This window comes from Zonotrichia albicollis, chromosome 10 (assembly GCF_047830755.1).
Source record: "Zonotrichia albicollis isolate bZonAlb1 chromosome 10, bZonAlb1.hap1, whole genome shotgun sequence".
Lineage (NCBI taxonomy): Eukaryota > Metazoa > Chordata > Aves > Passeriformes > Passerellidae > Zonotrichia > Zonotrichia albicollis.
In genome coordinates this window covers 12,032,825-12,051,358 of record NC_133828.1, presented here as the reverse complement: position 1 = coordinate 12,051,358, position 18,534 = coordinate 12,032,825, and the positions used below count along the sequence as shown (strand labels likewise).

At 40.4% G+C, this 18,534-nt stretch overlaps 1 protein-coding gene across 1 annotated transcript in view; it reads left to right on the top strand.

Moving 5' to 3' along the window:
* The window catches only part of SPAG16 (sperm associated antigen 16), a 372,211-nt gene that overhangs the window by 177,421 nt on the left and 176,256 nt on the right, over nt 1-18,534 (top strand). The gene's annotated exons all lie outside the window — the stretch shown is intronic.

Here is an 18,534-nt window from a genome sequence, read left to right as displayed (position 1 = left end):
TCAGTGTCTCCAGGAAGCAGCAATACCAAGGTAAAGGTGTGATTTAGGCTCTGGATTAGAGAAATGAGGATTGTCCTTAGGAGCTTTCCCAGGACTGTGTCCTTAAGCATCATCACAGAGCCTTAGGGGCAAAGAGTTGTTGGGTGGAGGAGTCTCCCCCCTCATGCCCCCACTGACAGTGTGCTTCATTCCACAGTGAGTGTGCTTCATTCCACAGTGATTTTATGCTGAAAACCACCTCTGTTTCACTTGTGCTCAAAGCAGGCTGAGGTGACTGTGCTGAGGCTCCAAGGCTGCTGCTGTGTCGCTCCTGGGGCAGCACAAAGGCTCTGGGTGCCCCGTGTGTTCTCCCTGCAGTGGCTCCCAGGACAGGGGATGAAGGGCAGCAGCCTGGCTTTGTGCATGTGAGCAGAGCAGAGCAGCTCCCTGCTGATCTGACAGTAAAGCATTGCCTTGAGCTTTTAAAACAAAAGTGAAACTTCAAACAGCTCCTGTCATCTGCAGCTGGGAGGAGTGAGGAGAACAGTGCTTCCTTCTTTGAAACTCAGGTGACACCTGGTCAAACTTCAAAAAAAACAGTGTTTTTACTCTGGTCTGGCTGAACACTGCTTTGCAGATGAATTAGCTGTTTCAAGCTCCTGTCACTGTTGAAAAATTTATTGTTTTTCAGTGTGGCTTTTCTAGATGTGAAGGAATGAGGGAATGAGAATGACTCCTGTCACACACAGAGGTTTTGTGGTTGGAATCTGGAGAGCTGTGTCATGCACCTGTGTATGCCAGGTGACTCAGATGTTTGAAATAGCAAACAAAAATCTCCATCTTCTGCCAATTTCCACGATAAGTTGAGGATGTTAATGCTGTACCTCTAAGGACCATACTCTAATTACACAAAGGTATTTCATGGCATGTACTAGATTTATTTATCTTTGTTACTAACCTTCCTGGCTGGCTAAAGAATCAAGCTCTGCAGCATAGCAGGAGTGTGTGTTAATGTCTGATAAAATCCCAGTGAACAGTAAAATAATATTATACCAGCCCACATGCAGGGCAAGAATATATGTAATGTCCTTAATATATTCATAAATATTAATCAAGTCAACTCTTCTAAAATGTTTGTAGCCCTTTTAATGCAAATATTGTCTGGTTCTGTGGAATACAATGAATTTCTGAATTGAAGTACAAACTGTAGGTTCTTGAAGCTATTTAAAACTTTCACTGAAATTTGTCAGATTGTCAACTCCTTTGTAATGTCCTGTTCCCCTAAGAAAGAAGCAGAGTTTCTGGTGTTCCTCAGTTGCTGGGGAAAGAAATCAAAACTGTTACAAATTTATTATTATTACATAAAAATTGCCACAGCACTTAGAGAAAATCCACACAGGTAAAAGTAAGTCCTATTGCTGCTGGAAAACTTGGAGGCAGTTAGTAATTAGTAGAAAAAAACTAAAGAAAAGGTAGAATAAGTATGTTCATGCACCGAACATGCAAATAAAGGCATATAATGTTTGATACCTTTGAAGAAGTTGCCAACGAGGGGAAGCAAGAGAAAGATGAAAGAAAAATCAATGTTCTTCCAGAGCATAAGTATTTATATATATCTGGGTGATATTTCTCAAAGCTGGAGGAGCTGATGTTACTCAGATGGAAACCTGTGCATGGATAGAGGAGAAAGACAACTCTGTAGAGAGAAAATTAGCAGAATCTGTGGAGGGTGGATGTGAGGAGTTGGAGAGAGATTGAATGAGCTGTGGAGGGAATGCAACCCCAGGTGGGCTTGAATTTACTCAAGATTTTAGGGCAATTCTGTAGCAGGCTCTGGGTAACTGAGCACTGTTTAAGTGCTCAAAACCAAGTCCAAAATGTTGCTGACTGTCCAGAGTGGGGAAAAAGAGCCAGAATAATGATATTTGTTCAAAGTTTTCAAGAGCAGTGTTTGATAAATACAAAATTGTGTATGTAAGACTATCATAGTGGAAGTTATTTTCTCATCATACAAAATTTCTCAGATTTTTTTTTTATAAAATCCTCTTAAAAAGTAAATTCCTGAGCAGAACTGAAGTCAGAATAAACTTTGGAAGTGAAATTAATTCTTACTCAGGTAAGCCCCTAATTTTATTTTTTTTTTACTTTATTTTAATTTCTTTTTTGATTGTATCATTTGTGAAGAAACTCTCCAGAGATGACTTTGTGTGGAAAAAGGAGGGACTGAAAAGCCCAGCAGAACAGTAATGGAGGAATGGAGGGAAGGACTGAAAAGCCCAGCAGAACAGGAATGGGGGAATGGAGGGAGGGACTGAAAAGCCCAGCAGAACAGGAATGGAGGGAGGGACTGAAAAGCCCAGCAGAACAGGAATGGAGAAACCTCTGAGAAGTGATGGGAAGGAGAGCAGTCCCAGAAAGGAGAGGCAGCTGGGTTTGCTCCAGGTGGGCTCAGATGTTCTGAAGCAGCAGGCACAGGCTGACACTGCTCCTTGCTCACTGCATCTCACAGGACTCTGTGCTTGGAGGGAAACACTGAGGAGGAGCAAAGATCAGACTTGACAGCTTGGCAGGTCTAGGCACCACTTGTGAATTTCTCAGTGGACGTGCCTTTGTAGTTTGGGAGCCCCAAGTGCTTTGATTATCAAGGTGAATGACAAGGTGTGCTGCTTTATTCATCCCCCACCCCTGCTGCTCTTGGCTCCCCACAGACTGTGCTGCTCAGGAGTGTCCCAGTGCTGGGAGCTGCTGAGGCATCAACCCACACCAATCTTCTTGACAATCATCATGTCCTCAGCTGGCAGTGTGTGGTGAGAAACATCTGCAGGGTCTGAAGAGATTCACACAAGATCTGGTACTAAAGATAAATGACTGCTTTCTTAGTTACAAATTGCAAATAATACCTTTTAAACAGCTAAGATGGTGCAGGGCCCACAAAGCCTCAGCAAATGAAAAGCACTTGAAAACATACAGAGAAGAGTAGGTTCTTTAGTCACAGTAGTAAGATAATTTAAAATATTCCACTAACATCAAATATATTTCTCCTTGTACTTGAATAATTCCTAGTGCCATTCTTCGATTCATTTTTATTTCTATGAAAAGAAGCAGGAATTATCTATGATGCCATTTTATTTAATGTTCTGGCCTCCAGGATTTGATGCTGGAGTTATTTCGTGGAACTTAGAGAACAAACAGTCAGTGCTGAAGTTATGATTGCAGGATCTACAAGGTGTTGCTACAATCTAATGTTTGTTTGTTTTAGTGAAGTGCAGCAGCATTTGTCTGCATGGAAACTGTAATTTAGCATTAAGCAGTGGGATTTGACTACTGCAGGCTCTCTCTTAGAAGAGACCTTCGCATATTCTTTTGGGGTCTGCAAAAAACCTGTCCCCAGGAAGAAATTAAGAGAGGTTTGGAGCCAGTGATTTTCAAGTGTTGGTTTTTATCACCCTTCCTTCAGAGGCACTGCCCAGGCTGGGTCAGCAGTCACACCAAGGTGACACTGTACATGTAAGCCAGCAGAACCAAAGGAAACTCCTGGAGATGAGCAGGCTGGAAATTCAGGGACCATTTCAAACCCTGTTATGGAGTAGTTTCTGCAGTGATGTGCTCAGGGACCCTCCACAGATTGCTTTTCCATTGGTGTTAAGAGTTTGTGCACCTTTATGGGATTACTGCCCAATCCCACACCATTTCCACAATCCCTGCACCTCACAGGTAATTCCCTGGGCAGGCACTGTGTGGCTCTGCAATGCCCTTTGGAGGGGTTGAGTTCTGAGCATGAGCTGCCCAAGTGGGCAGGAGATGTGCAGCACATCCCATGGAAAGGTTCTGTCTGCACTCTCAGGGAGCTGCTGGATTCATGATGGACAGCACAGAAATCTTGGAAGTGGTTTCATGAGCAGTGTTTAGATTATGGATTCATGATGGACAGCACAGAAATCTTGGAAGTGGTTTCATGAGCAGAGTTCAGATTATGGGTTCCATTATTGCACCTTTTAGCTGGAGAGTGAGGAACTGACGCAAGGCAGGACTGGCCCTGGTGGGAGAGGCTGCTCAGGAGCTGCTGTGCACACCTGGGAGCCAGGGAGGAGGGAGGAGGAGGAGGAAGGGAATGTCAGCTTCACCCTCCTGCCTGGCCACTGAGCCAGCCAGAGCAACAGTCCTCCCAGGGAAGAGATTTGGAGATTACTGATAATAAAAGGTCCATGGGCATTGAGCTACAGAACACTTTCTCTGCTGGCTTTGGAGTTGTGAATGCTGAATTTCACACTATACATTAAACAAGGCTGAGACTTGAAAGCCACCAACTCCCCTCTAAGCATTAAGTTAAAAAAGAGTTGTAAGGCTCAGGTTAATCACCAAGGTCTCTGTTGGCTATCAGTGGAATAGAATTATTTTGATTTGTGCTTTGAAATAGTCTTTAAAACCTCATTCAGGTCTCACTGCAGAAACAGATGGGTTTTATTTATCCTTTTACTGCTATTGTAGCTATGAAAGAAGCCTGAGATAGTCTGTATGTTCTACTTAGGACTTTTGAACATTTATTTAATGAAAAGGCATAATGATTTAATTTTTTAGAGGATGTTGAATTCCTGCATAGTTCAATAAAGCCTTTAGTTACCAGATTACATATTAAATTTGCCAGTGGTAAGAAACTTCTTTTGAGTGGTACGATTAACTTTCAGTCATCTAACTGGCTTTATGTAACACATCATATTTAGCAGTCAGACATCTGTTAAAGTGTTTTATCAAACTGAGCTAATACAGGAGCCAAAAGAAAAAAAAAAGTTGTATTCATTTATTCTGCAAGGAAAAAAACTATTTCAGAAGTCTTTCATTCAGTTCCCCAGAGTACAGTATTCACTGTGTGCTTGGTGTTTTCAAGTATAGCAAAATTTTAATTTCAAAAGTAGCTTTATTTATTTCAAAATCTTTGATAAGCTTCATACTTTTTATACAAAGAAACAGTTTCAACATAACATCATTCTCTCTCAAGCTTACAAAGCCTGCTATTTTTACCTCACAAACATGTGTGGGTGGGCATTAGATTTCCTTTGGGATTCTCAATTTCATTATTTTTATCAATAAAAAGCCTCTGCTGGACAAAGGAATAAATCACATATAAATGAAATATGAGAGATTACATGAGAAGCTCAGCTTTTGCTTAGTCTAATCCAATATTTTTGGCCAAACGTCTCAATGTCAAAGGCTTTATAAGTATTCTACAGGATCAGTCTGGCAAAGAGAAATCAATAACCAGGTAATGGATTTGATTAAAATTTTTCCCCTTCCACCCACTCCCAAAAGCCAAATGTTTCTACCCATAGTAATCTCTTCTGGCATGTGGCACTGTTGGTTATTCTCTGTGGAGTTTTGAGATGTAAATATATACATAAAGTATGTTTTCATTTCAAAGAGCTCTGTTAACTATTGGTGAGTATCTATTTCAAGAAAAAACTGAATCTCATTTGTATCTCATTTTTAGTTTCTTTGGAGAGCTCAGTTCTGCAATGCTGAAAAGCATGAAAACATGGACTGATAACAATTGGAACTTTGCTACAGATTTAGATCTGATTTGTTATTCAGAAGCTGACTTTTTTCTGAGGAGAATTTCCTCACCCAGGCTAGGGCTCCCAGCAGATGTCCAAACCTCTGGAAATTTTCTTTGTTGCCAAATCCTCAGTTGCCTGCCTTACCCCAGTGCTTCTCATCTTGTGTCTCTGAGGTGGTTGTAGTGGCAGCCCACGTGCCTTCTGGAAGCTTTGCCTTCAGATACATTCATAATTAGGCCATTCATGTTCTCCAAGGCTATTACCTCTGCTCTACAGAAGTAGTTTTCTGTTGGGAGTTTGGCTGGCTAAGGACTGGAAAAGTACAAAACCGTGGCTAATTCCAAGTCCTGCACCTGTGTAGATAGTGTGTCCTTGAGGCCTAGCTGTAGTATAATAACAAACAGTAAAAGAGACATGAGAAAAGAGAGATGTAACCCCTAAGGAATGAGGAAGAGTTAATGCTATAGTTTAACCAATAGATTGCTTGGCTTACAGAATATTCATAAGCTTATTATTTGCTGTATAAGTGTTTGATACTTTCTTCAATAAACTGGACCAGAAGGACCTGAGGGACCGGGACCAGACCGGACCTGAGGGCCTGTGATGAACCAACTTGGCCCTTCCTTCGACAGTTTTCCCCATCAGTAAAAAGACCAAAGAATGTGCCTATTGCATGGAACCTGGAGAGTCTTTCATTATATTGATTTTAGAAAGCAAACAATGTGCAATTCCATAGTGTGGTTACTGAATAGGCTTCACTTTTCATCCATGAAAAACTACCTTTGGCTTGTGTTTCTTCTACAAGGAATGCAAACAGTGACCGCTCCAAGGTAGTGATTCACTAATAATATCTCCATGACAATAATTCAGTGAGTGGCAGGAGAGAGAAGTGCTGAGGACAGCTGGAGACAGGAGAAGGAGGAAAGGTTTGGCAGAAGCAGCAGTCCTCCCACTGAGCAATTGAGATGTATATTTGAAATAACTACAGGAAGAAAACCCTTTGTCATAAATGCTGCCCTTTGCTGAAAGCACTCTGCAGTTGCTTTACAGGTGGCTTTAAACACACTGAACTTCAACACCAGTGATTGAATCCTCTTGATAGACTAATGCCATTTCTACTGATGAATTTGCAGCCCCTCCATCACAGATGGAGAGCATCTCTGTAAAGGCTCTTTAACAAAACCTCAATCTTCATATCCACAATGTGTGACCTTGGATGCATTAGAAATCCTAATGGGGATAGAAAGTTAGTTGGTCTTTGTGTAGTATTATTTAATTTCTTTTTTAATTACTTTATCTTCATCATCTATCATTTAGATGTTATGCTTGCCCATAAGGTAATAGTTTTCAATTGTTCTGAATGCTTACCTTACACAGAAATGATATTATTTTGCTTAAGTGATGATCTCGTGTGCTACATTCTGCCATTATCTGAATTTTACACCTGAAAACAGACATATTTAATTTGGAGGGCTTTAAACCAATTTGATATTAAGTTGAAAAGATACGATGATTATCAATTTCGCAAAAGAGGTGTGAAGTTTAATCTTTCTCTTTAAAATTTCTCTTTCTGAAAAAAACAACATTTAGTTACTAAGAATCACCATTTGGATGTTAATTGTTTTGACTTAGAAATTGCAAGGAAACTTTCTGTTCAACTGTGAGGTAATTAGATTTGGTGTTTACTTGAAAGAAAATAAGTAATTTCTATATGATAGCCACTTTGATAGAGAAAGAGTGGAGGAAGAGGCAGTTGAAATCTCTTTATAGAGTATCAATAAGATGGGATATTTCTAAAGCTATTAGTTCAGCTTCATTGAAGCCACGAGTGTGTTCTCTGAAAGTTTTGCAGAAATTTGCCTGCTCTTCAAGGAGCTCTTGGTTTCTTTTTCTGTACATCTGTCTGATTTTCAGTTCTTGCAGCTCTTGCTGCCTGTGAGTCACCAGAAGCAGTTCATTTTTTGCTGATCATTTATTTAGGCCATGAGAAAAAAAAACGTTGATCACTTTGGAGGTTCAGATTTTGAGTAGTTTAGGTTTTCTTCTGGCTTCATCAGCATTATGTGCTGGAGAGCTGGAGATGCAGAGGGAGCTGCCATCTCTCTGGGGCTGGGGAGTCTCAGTTCACTGCTCTGATCCTGGCCATGCTGCTCTGACTCTGTTCTGGGTTGTTATACACGTCAAAACATCTCTCTTAATAGAATCTCTTGTGTTATGTTTCTCTGAGTGCAATTAGAATCTTGATGCCTTTAACATCCTCGGTTCATTATTGCTTTCTTCTGTGCAATAAAGGCAATTTTATTTTCCCTCAGGTCTGCTGCAAGGGTTCTAGTGGAGTGGCTAAGGAGATATCTGTGTTTGTTATACTGGTAAAATGAGCATTTCCTAAAGTGCAGCTGTTAAAATAACAAACATTAGTGTTAGAGTTGACTAGAGAATGGCAATTCAATTGAGGCAATATCCAAGATATTTGGATTGGAAATAACCCCCAAATATTTAGAGTGTTTACAAGATTTTGTCTGGAGCACAAACTCCAGGTATGAATTGCACAGTCATTTATTGTGTTTCTGTGCTTCCCCTCAAGCTGTGTGGCTGCAGTAATTTGGGGAATTCCAGATTCAAAAACAGTTGCAGTAGCACAGGAAGCAGGAAAAGTTGCCCAGCTGGGAATGAGCATCAGAACTTGTTTGACTGCTGAGGGATGTGGATGTGGAACCAAGTTCTTATTTTGTGGTAATTACTGCCTTTGTGTCTGGGTAGTGTATATAAAACAAATGGGGATCCGAGGGAGAGGGCCACAGTGTTTGTGTCTGTGGTTTAGATTACCTGTGAGAGTTGTGTTTGAAGGGATTTCTGGTGTCTCTCTCTTGAGCAGCCAGTGTTTAGGCTGCATGGCCTCATGGATGAAAGCTCAGTTTTCATGCAAAGCATCAGGACTTGTTTGACTGCTGAGGGATGTGGATATGGAACCAAGTTCTTATTTTGTGATAATTACTGCTTTTGTGTCTGGGTAGTATGTATATAAAACAAATGGGGATCTGAGGGAGAGGGCCACAGTGTTTGTGTCTATGGTTTAGTGTGTCAATGAGAGTTGCTGTGTTTGAAAGGATTTCTGGTGTCCCCTCTCTTGAGCAGTCAGCATTTAGGCTGCATGGCCTCGTGGATGAAAGCTCAGTTTTCATACAAAGCCTTTCAGAGAAAGGGTAGAAATTTATATTCACTTTGCTGTTCTGCTTTCTCTTGTATCAGCCCAGGATTCTGCTCATGCTCAGCATTTCCATTCCTCCTCCACTCTTGCAGTTAGATTTTTATTGATCACTGTCTCCATTAACTCACTCCCCATCCCCAAGCTGTGTCCCTGTATCCCCAGGGCATGGCTCAGTGAGCTCATCACCTGCCCCAAGTACAAACACTGGGCTCATGCACTGTCCTGTGTGTTTTCTTGGCCTTCACTGCCAGGATCATTACACAGAGTGAGTTAAATATTCTTCCAGGGGCCTGGGAATGTTCAAATCCCAGTGCAGAACTTTCCACGGGCTGCAAAATCTCTGTGCACACCCTGAACTCTCTCTGCATATGAATATGCAGCTTAAAAATGATGCTTTATGCAAACATGCAAATGGGATTAATGACTGTGGTTCATTACTGGCTATTGATTGTGATTAGACATTCCTGGACCACCACAGGGGGATGATAATGGATTTAAAATGACTGAGTCACAACTTTGCATTTCAGAGGAACCGAGACACAGGATTATCGCTGTTACTATAGGCCATAAATCTGTTCTGTACATGGAATTCATGGATCTGAACTCCTTCCAAACTACATTTTTCCCTACTTCAACAGCCCTTCATTACAATTTGAGGATTTGGAGTCATTCCAGTGGAGGAAAGATGACCAGACTGGATGGGATGGGTGTTGAGATGAAGTATCACACTGTAATGGCTCACTGTTTAATGTATGTCATGGATATTGATTGGCACTATGCGTGATTTTATGTGGGCTAAATACATTATTTTAAAAATTTAACTGTGTACAGAGAAACCTTAACTTACACTGGATTGTTTTAGAGAAAGTGTTGGAATGGTACAGAATAGATCTCATTTCTGGAAAATGTGTTAGTTTTGCAATGTTTACTCATTAGATTTGATTTCAGGTAAAATAGTTATTTCTCAAAGTTAATGGAGGAAAATTTACTTGGCAGTAGGCACAGGAAAGTGGCACAACTGGACCCAGGAACACTGTTTGCTTTCAGCATAAGAGGGTCTCATAATTGTTGGAGATATCACTGGCCAGGCTCCCACGAGCTCCCTGCTTCCAGCTGGAGGCCAGGATTCTCCTACCCCTGGTTAAACAGGTGTCTGATTTTGCTGTGGGCTGCTAGGTGTGCATTGGCAGGAAGCTTTTAGACAAAGCATCTTTTTTTTAATGCTAAATAATTGTAAAAAGGGAATTCATTGCTGTCTAATTTTTACCCAGAGCCCTGCATTGTGTAGTGCCTGCTGTCTTGCTGACACATATTTTGCTACATCTAATCTCCAAGTATTGCAACTAGTTTATCTTTACTCTTTTTATTTTTATTCCTTACCTGGTGTGCTTCCCAAGCCTCCTAAAAGCCAATTTTACACATAGTAAAAGCTGCCTTCTACCAGGCACCTAATTTATTTTATAACCACCTCTAATTACATGATATTGCATGGCAGCTAAGCCATTTTCATGCATCAAAGAGTCTAGCCTGCAGTAAATAGTAAATATTTTTTGGGGAATACCAGGCTCAGCTACTGGATTTGAATGGGGCAAGCCTTAGTGGGGTCTGTGTGGTTTGTAACCTGCATTGGAGCAATCTGGAAAATACCAAATTATTGTAACAAAAATCATGTTAAAAAATTATTAAAAATTTATAATGATCCTATGAATGTAGAACTATAGGCTGTGTTTAGAGTGGGTCAGCACTTGGGAAAAAGGGGTACTTGGGCACAGGAAGATGTGCAGGTAAGAGCAGTGGGAAAGGCCTCAGGTGAGACAGGATTGCTCACACAGCAGCTTTGGTACCAGTACTCAATTCAGAAAGGAAAGATGGTTTTAAGTACAGAGGACTTGCTAAGCTGAAACTTGTTGATAAATGGCTTGAATTTGTTACATTGGAGCCCACCCATCCCATACCAGGACTCTTTCAGGTAGTTAGGAGCACGTTGTATTTAAAAGTTTGCAGATGTGAACCTGTCACTCTTGAAGTGGAAGTAGCCTTGAGGAAGTTTTCCTGGAGCAGGTGAACTTCATTCAAACAAGAGTTTGCTACTTGTGTGCTGCCATGCCCTGGTGTCAGTTTGGTGCCAGTGCCTTGCTTTCCTGTTTGCCCTTGCTGTCACAGCCAGCTGCCAGCCAGGCAGCACGAGGGGAAACCTTCTCCTGGCACAGGTCAGTGTATGAGCAGGAAATAGCACAGAAACATCTCCCAATTAGGTAATGTGGAGTGAAAAATTGCCTCAAGTTTTGCACTTGGCGTGGAACACTTTGACAGGATTCTGGGGATTTCCAGCCAATAGCCTCATGGCAAAAGATTTTGCAGGATGGTTGTGTTTTCCTTCCCTTACAAAAAGCCATGTGTCCATGTGCCATCCACCATCTGCTGGGTTCTGCCCTGCTTCCTGCCTTTGGAAGGCTTTCCTTGGCTTGTAGAATGTCAGTTTATAATTGATTTTGTGTTTTTGAAATTTAATTTTTTTCCTCCTCACCTTCGATGATAAATGAGAAAAGAAAAGGTATTTTTGTATTTCTGCTACTGAGTATTCTAGCATTCACCTTCTGTAAAAATAACATTTCATATCTATTAATAAAGTAAGGAAAATTTGGCTTAAGATTATTCTGAAGGATGAAATATATTACAATTACTACATAAAATGTGTCTTAGACACATAGACCACCAGGATAATTAAAGCAACACCCAAAATGAACCACGGATCCAAAAAAAAACCTAGGGGTTCTTAATAAAAAGTGTCACTGTAAATAATTAATGAGTCTCAGAACTCCAGCAAAAAAAAAAAAAAAAAGTGAACTATATCTGAAGTCTGTTTCAAGGTCAGAAAATCTTAGAAACAAAATCTTTGCTGCTGAGTGTTTTGTTGAAACACAGACTAAGACCATAAGGATGGCTCTCCATGCCAGAATTTTCTGGACCATCATCCAGTTCCCAGCATGAGTACCAGGGCATGCCTCAGAATGGCTAAGAATAGGAAAGGCATTTGTGGGGTTTGGTCTTAGTACTCCCCTAGACTCCACTTCTTATTTCAAGGTATTTTGAGCCAGATGCTGATTCCATGTAATCCTTGGTGAATTCCTCTTCCATGTCTTTCTCCCATCTTCCTTTGGACCCACAGAGTTAGATCCACATCACCCTTTATAGAGGAACTGTGCAAACATCCTGCTTGGTGAGGCACAAAATCACCCATTGTTTCTCAATCAATTTTATGGGAACTTGTTAAATTGTAAATTGACTCCAACATTTTTTAAATTCAGCCCAATTCCCACCTCCTCTGGTAAGAGGAAAATGTAGGGCAGTGACAAAGTAGGAGAATAAAGAAGAGTTGCAATGGCTGCCGAGCTGAACTGATGTTTGGCATTTCCATCCCTTACATTGTTTTCAGCACCAATTGGGAAATGGAGTTTTTAAATACAGCTCTCATAACCAAAGGTGGGACTCCATTGGTAGATGTCTGCTTTCCCAAGTGTACATGTCTAGATCCCTGGTTTTAACCTTGTTTCCAAGGATGTATTTCCCCCAGCCCCCTTGCACATGTTCCTTATGCTCTCTTCCACTCTCTCTGGTAACTTTTAACTCACAGGGTAATTCTGGCCAAAATTCAAAGACAGAACTCTAAAGAATCAATCAATTCTTGATATATTTATTTCATCAATAGCTAAGATGATGAAGGAAGTGAAGGAAGTAGGCAAAAGATACTTCCATAGGAATTCAGTGATGATTAGTTCTGTGCTTCATGGAATAACTTTTTTTCCTAGGCATTTTCTTTTTTTTATCTTTCCTTTCTGACCTAGCAGAAAATGTCACCAAAATTCAAGCAAACTTCAGCAGTATTTGCAGTTCTTCCCTTGTACTTTACTGTGCCTACTGTCAGCCTTGCTGATATTGCAAATAACATAGAGGTAAATAAGAGACATCATTTTTCCAATTAACTGTTTGGAATATTGATTTTGAAGTGTTTTTCAATGTCATTCTGAAAGACACTTACCCCTGGGATGTTTTGGACTGTATGTTTAAGATTTGCTGTTGTGTTGCTGAGGTTTGTGATGCCTTGTGAAGGCTGACCTAGAGCAGAGGCCAGACAGAGTTAAAGAATAAAGCAGGGATTTATTAAAAGGATTTCCTCCATGGATGCACCTTGGGCAGCACAAGAGCCCAGCCAGGGCTGCACCCAAGATGAACCAAAATGGTCACAAAAGGGACAACTGGTCACAGGGTCTCTCACTTTTATCAGTTCTGCTCCACTTGCATATTGGAGTTAATTGTCCAGTTACAGCTTTAGTCCATGAAGTCCCATCCTTGTTTTTCTCTCTTCATCCCACGTTGTTTATGCTCTTGGGCCTGAGATTTGGGTCAGTTGTCCTTGGTCCCCAGCTAGAGAAGGAATTGTTTTGTCTCCCTACTCTGAAGAGAGCTCACCATCCCTTAATGTGAAGCTGACACCCACACACTAAAGCAGCACAGAATCTGAAAACTATAAAAGCTAAAACCTGAGGCATCAGTTGCATTGTTTAAGCTCCAGCCACATACTGCCTCTTGCTGCTGCTTTTTTAGGACAAAAATCTTGTGTTGTGTTTGACTTAGTTTTGCTTTGAGAACTGTTGTTGGCCACAGGATCTTGAGGGAATGTGAGCAATCCCCTGAAGCAACTTGAGATCCAGACCTAAGTCCCTTGTCCAGAAATACTTGAAACAGGAGCAGTATTTGCGCTTTGGCTGTTGGTGTTAGGAGTGACACCTTTACAGGGGAGCACTGTTGGTGTAGCTGTTGCCTTCCCCTGACTGGCACTCCACACAGACACTCACCCTCCTGAAATGCTGTAAAATGCCTCTGTGCCAAAGGCTCATGTTGTTGCTGAATATGAGTCTTAATTATTAATGTGTCTACCACTTGGAAGTGTTAATGGAGAGGTGTCTTTGCAGTGAGAACAGTGAAGCTGGAAGGAGCAGGAATGTGCAATGAAAGGAAATGTGTGTGTGTTTAGAATATATAGGGAGGAAAGATTTAAGGCTTGAGAAGTTAATGTTGCACCCCTTTTTGTGGAAGGTGGAATTAATGTTTCCAAAGTTGTTTCCACTCTAATTGTTTCTGGAAGAGCAGGTTTACAGTATCAGTTAGGAATACCTGAAATACCAGAAAGGTAGAACTTTATGTGCATTTCGTGATTTTAAAAATGGTCTATCCATGGAGGCAAGACAGGGATTATGGGTGCCATGGGCTCTCCGTTGCCTAGAGTTTTGGAAAGGTTCTTCTATACAAATACTTTATTCAATACAGGCACAGTTCATCCATATAGTCCTTGGTCTGCTAGAAAGTACAAACAGAAAACCCCCAAAACCAAGCCACACAAGACCCTACAAACCCAACTGTTTGGGATCCACAGATCACCATGCACAAAGGTGCTGCTTCTTTACAAAATACACCACATTTCTGACAGCTGGCAAAGTAATTTGCATAAATGTGAATGTGTTTGAAGTGACAGAACAAGATAGGATTTACCTTTTTCTTGTCTCCTAATATCTTGCGTAGTTCTTTGATGTATTTGTTAAAAAACAAAGTGTTTTATTCTCCTCTGAATTAGATATATGCACAGTGCACAGGATTTTTTTGGAGCTTTCCCTGTTGGTGAGCAGTCTGAAATTCAAATGGAGTTTATGTGTTGCTGCTGAGAATTAAGGCTGAGGTCATATTTTCATGTTTTAATATCAAAATAAGCTTTATTTTTTTTTTAATCAGTCATATGATAAAGGACTGTGTGACTACCATACCTGCGTAAAACTGACAGACTAAACATTAAAAACAGCTGCTTTCCCTGATACATTTGTTTCTTCCCCCCACATGCTCTTATAAGGAAAAATAGCACTGTACAAAAACGTTGCAGCCATGGGTAACAAAACATCACCTCAGATTTTGGAGCATTTCATTTTATCTCCCAGGACTGAAAAATGCTGCAAATCAGAGAAAGTGTGTCATTATTGATCAGCTTTTAAGTAGATGGGGCTTTTTCCTAATAGCAGCATCTTGATTTAGGTGTCTGACTTGGCTTGACACAGCACTTTGCTGTTCATTATGTGTGTGTCTGGTGTGAATCCTGACCAGGAGGGTTTCCTGAGCAGGGGGTGCAGCCCTGACAGCCACCATTCCCTTTGTGCTTCCCAAAAATGCTGGTCTTAAGTTCCTACATGGGTAATCACAGATCCCCGTCCTTTAATGACCTGATGCTTTTTCTGTGCACAGGGAATATTTGGGAACTTGTGTTGCAAGGAGCTGGGGTACTGGGTTCTTGTATTCCTGAGTATTTTTGCCCTCACTTCCACTGTCAGTCTGTCCCTCAAAACTGCTTCCTGCTGGACTTTTGTTTCCAATCTCCACTATTTTTTCTCCTTTGATCTGTAAGGAGTGCTAAACCTCACTTGTAACTCCTTCCCCTGCTGCAGATTGCCAAATTGAATCCATCTGAACTACCTTCCTGCTCACATCTGTTTTCTGAAAGATTTTCATCACTGCCTGGATGGTGTATTTTTGAAATTCAGCCCAAGGAACCTGTTCTTTGTGTAGCATTTTGGGGATTATGTATTAAAAAATGCATAAGCCATATATCTCTTTTTGTGATTCACAACAGTGGCAGTGCATGTTTCCCTCTGAATCAATTGCAGATTTCATCAGTCCCAGTTTATACCTGACTCTGAATTTGTTTTAAGCTCCTATTTTATAAATGTATAAGGGCTATGATGATTTGTCATTTCTCTAATTTTATCTATCTCCAGAACTGAGATCTGGCTTATTAAAACTGAAAGTGTTTCGCTAACAAAAGCACATTTATTCCTGACAGCATGACAAAATTAGGGTCTCCTCAGAACCCCTACTCACACTTCAAGCCTTTATGCTCTGGTATATGTGACAAAAGCTTCAGGACTATTCTTGTGCAACATTATAAAAAAATGTTGAGAGATTAATCTCTCAGAGCTTTGTCTGAGGCATGGGGGTGTAACTGCATTAATGAATATTATAATGATATTTTCACAAAAAATAGCAACCTAAACTGCAAGTGTTAAAAATAGTCAAAATCTTGGCTGGGTGATCTTTCATAGTGGCAAATTCCCCCTTAAGATCTATCAGGTAAATGATGCACATATTTCAAGCTGTCACTTGGCTACTTTTACCAAGTGATTCAGTGGACACCTATTGGAAAAGGAGGAAAGGAAGAATATAACACAAAAGGGTTGACACCACAGGTCCCAGACCTTTTTTTTTTAATTAACTGCAGCACTGAATTAAATATCTGAGTGTATTCTTACTCAGAGTTTTACAGTAGTGCTTAGGATCAACCCTTGAGCTGTTTTCAGTTCCCACAATTTTATATCCAGAGATGTGGAAGAAGGATTTCTACTGCCTGAGATAGGACCTTTGCCATTATTCAAATAAAAGAGCTTATTGGATCCTAAGGGCAAGGTCATCTTATTGATGTTGCTCAGATAACGGCAGAAATTGGTCTGAAAACCTACAGCTTAACTATTTCTGACCTGTACTTTTGTGTATTATCCCCAAACATTTTTCCTGTTTCTTGTTTTTGTTTAGTATGAAAACAATTGAAACAGATTTTTGCTTAGAAAGTAAAAACCTCTGTTATTCCTGGGAGGGCTGTGTTAACTTTTTTCAATATTTTAAAAGATTTTGAGATGAGCGCATTCTAGATGGATTGATCTAATTTTCATATCTTGATAGGAATTATATTAAAGAGGCAAATTACAGGATCCATGGATACATTTATGACAGTGAAGCCCTGGGAGCTGTGAGCATGGCTTTGGAAATTAAGCCTCAGAAATCGGTTGGGAATTCTCTGAAGGGTTTATTGAGCACTTGATCAAGGGAGGTTCATGAATTTCCTATACTTGGATTTTCAGCAAATTCTTCTTGAGGTCATTTCACAAAAACTCTCATGGAAGCAGAACTGTCCTGAATAAAAAGGAAATTTATTTCACAAGTTTAAAAACTGGTGAAAGCATAGGAATCAAATATCACTTTCAGAACAGAGAAATTAATTTCTGAGTCCCACAGGGACGTGTGCTGGGACCTAAGTTGGATCTTGGAAATTGGGGAAGGGAGTGAGGATGAGTTTGCTCATTAGCCAGGGCAGTGAAGAGGAGCATGTGAAGAATTACAGGAAAAGATTCCTGTCTCAACAGCTGATTTGATGGTGAAGCAGCTGCTGAAAATCAGTACAGGTGATGACAAAGGAATACACACAGGAAGAAACAGTCCTAAGATAAGAATAGATAATAGGTAAGAGTGTGTCTAATTATCAGCACTCAGGAAGGAGATCTCAGAGCCACTGTGGTCAGTTTGCTGAAAATTTCTCTTCAGTAGTGGCAAAAATAGTAACTAAATGGAAAGAAGACAGAAAAAAGCAGGAAACAGTTCCCTTGTGTACCTTCCGTGGGTCCTGTTCCTTCCCTTTCAGCTGGCAGGGTGCTGGGAGGGGTGGGAAATGTGCTCCAAGGGCACAAGGAATGAGTCAGAGTCTCCATCCTGGCAGGGGAACGGGACAGGCCCTGTCCCACCACGGCTGGTGGCACACTCAGACATGGTGAAGGTGCACTCAGTGTTTGCTTTTAATCACAGCAGTAGAATTAGAAGCATGAAATAAAATGAAGTAAGGTGTTTAAGACCCCAGAAGAGCTTTTCACACAAGGCATAATTAAATTTTGGAATTCATTGACATAAGAGATTGCAGTTGCCAAAGGTTTGCATATGTTCAAAAATCAATTACCCATAGGGAAAAAAAAATCCATGGATTCTTCTTAAGCACAAAGAAATCGTGAGCCACAGGGTAGGTCTGGGAGGGTTTAATAAGAGAAACACTCTACATTCTTTTTCTAATTATTTTATTAAGAATCTCATACTAGTTATATAAAATGTTACAGATGGACTCTTAGTCTGAAGCCATATGTCCATGCTTTAAGGAAACAGAATTATACTAGTTTATATCTGAGATTTGGCAAAAAAAATTCTGAGATGAACCCTGCATTTTTCATTTATGTAACATATAAATGATCCCGAGATGGTGAATGTGTTGAAGTGTTTATACAAACTTAGAAAAAACAAAATTAGGATGCTTTTAAAAATAAAAATATGTTGAAAATGGTATGAATTTGGAAAATAACAAAATATTCTTCCCTGAATCTTTCTTATTGTATTTTGAAAGGTCTGGTTAACTCATAAATGAACTGCAAAAAGTAGGAATTTATTTGAAAGCCATATTTACTGTCCTATAGGGGATAGCTACTTCCTATCTCCCTTTCTTTTGATAGTCTATTTATTAATATGTGGCTCTCAGGATCTCTCTGGGTTGCTGTGACCCCAAGAATGTTTGAAGTCTCTTTTCCCAGCCCGAGCACTTGAAGAATGAGTCGGAGCTCTTCATTTCTCAGTCTCAAGGTTGTTTATTGCATCTTATATGTAAAAAATTTTCTCCTGCCCTACTGAGGTCTGCTCAGCAAGACAGTCTGAGGCACAGTGACTGTCCCTGGGGCAGTGTTATGTCTTTATACTAAAAACTACGTGTGCAATTTTTACAGTTACTTTCCAATACCTATCACCTATGTTAGACAGTGAGCTTCTACTCTAAACCAATCTGTAAGTGCCACCATCACAGCAGGAGATGGAGGCCAAGAAGAAGAAGAAGGAGGAAGGCTGGACATGCCCAGTTCCCTCCATCTTGCCTCCTCAACCCCCATACCAAAA